The 1014-nt window shown below is 34.8% G+C and overlaps 1 non-coding gene across 1 annotated transcript; it reads left to right on the top strand.

The window, feature by feature from the left end:
• The first annotated feature begins 373 nt into the window (after positions 1–373).
• LOC144343559 (U11 spliceosomal RNA) lies at positions 374–504 on the top strand. The gene has a single exon (XR_013418982.2). It is a non-coding gene; the product is annotated as a U11 spliceosomal RNA (small nuclear RNA).
• The last annotated feature ends 510 nt before the right edge of the window (positions 505–1014 follow it).

Below are 1014 nucleotides of genomic sequence, written 5' to 3'. Positions count from 1 at the left end.
ATAAAGCCTAAAAATGGTTCTGATTTATAAATGAAATTGTGTTACAAAAGTACGTTTAGGTTATTTGCACGAAAAGGACTAGACAGTGTATCAGCTCACATGTCCATTGTCAATTTACATATTATATAATTCATTGCTAAGGTCACGCCATGACTGTAAATGTATTTACACCTTTCAGGTTTTATGAACATTACACATGATTCATAATTATTTGCATCTGATCTATATACAGTCATACAAACAATAACTTGTTCAAAAGGAGAAAATTGTTTGAAGATCTGTGACAAATTTAAATGTGAATTGCAATTCTTTTAAAACTGAACACATAGTTTCACTGCGTTATGTATAAAGACTTGCAGCTGAATCAATCTGTTAAAAGGGATTCTCCTTGAAATGGGACACAAGTTGTTTTATGACGACCTGTGCGGAATCGACATCAAGTGATTCCGGAAGCATAATCTTTGTAATCTAGGGTAGTTGGTTGCATGGGATACTGACCCCCTTTCTCACATAAATTAATCGTAGAACCACGTGACAATCGGTAAGTGGTTTGTTATATATCTTGTGATGTCTTGTTTATGCAATGAGTATTGTTAAAGCACACACTGGCTGTACATTATACTATAATAAATGTGTTGAAAGAGCTTCGGGTATTCTAAATAAAAGTGTATGCTTTTCAACTTTGTGCACACTTTGTGCATCAATATGAGACTTTGATAAGAAAGCGTGCATTGTTTGTGCTTTCTTGTGGCTTACGTATCGCTAATTCGTATCTACTATCCAATATATTTTAGTGCTCAATATATATTACATGACTTTATTCATGCGCCATGGTCTCGACTTTTTCCATGTCCAATATTAATGTACAATGTATGTTCATTGATACATTGTATGCTGCCCTCTATGTTTTATCAGTGTCTATGCAGTGCACATCCGATATTTGGTCTCCAATTGATGTATGCGCACGCTATATACCTCACGAATAGAACCTCACAGATACGACCTCACGAATAG

This window comes from Saccoglossus kowalevskii, chromosome 12 (assembly GCF_978046115.1).
Source record: "Saccoglossus kowalevskii chromosome 12, keSacKowa6.1, whole genome shotgun sequence".
In the NCBI taxonomy this organism is placed as follows: Eukaryota; Metazoa; Hemichordata; class Enteropneusta; family Harrimaniidae; genus Saccoglossus; species Saccoglossus kowalevskii.
Note: the sequence above shows the minus strand (reverse complement) of the source record. Positions and strands in the feature narration are given on the sequence as shown.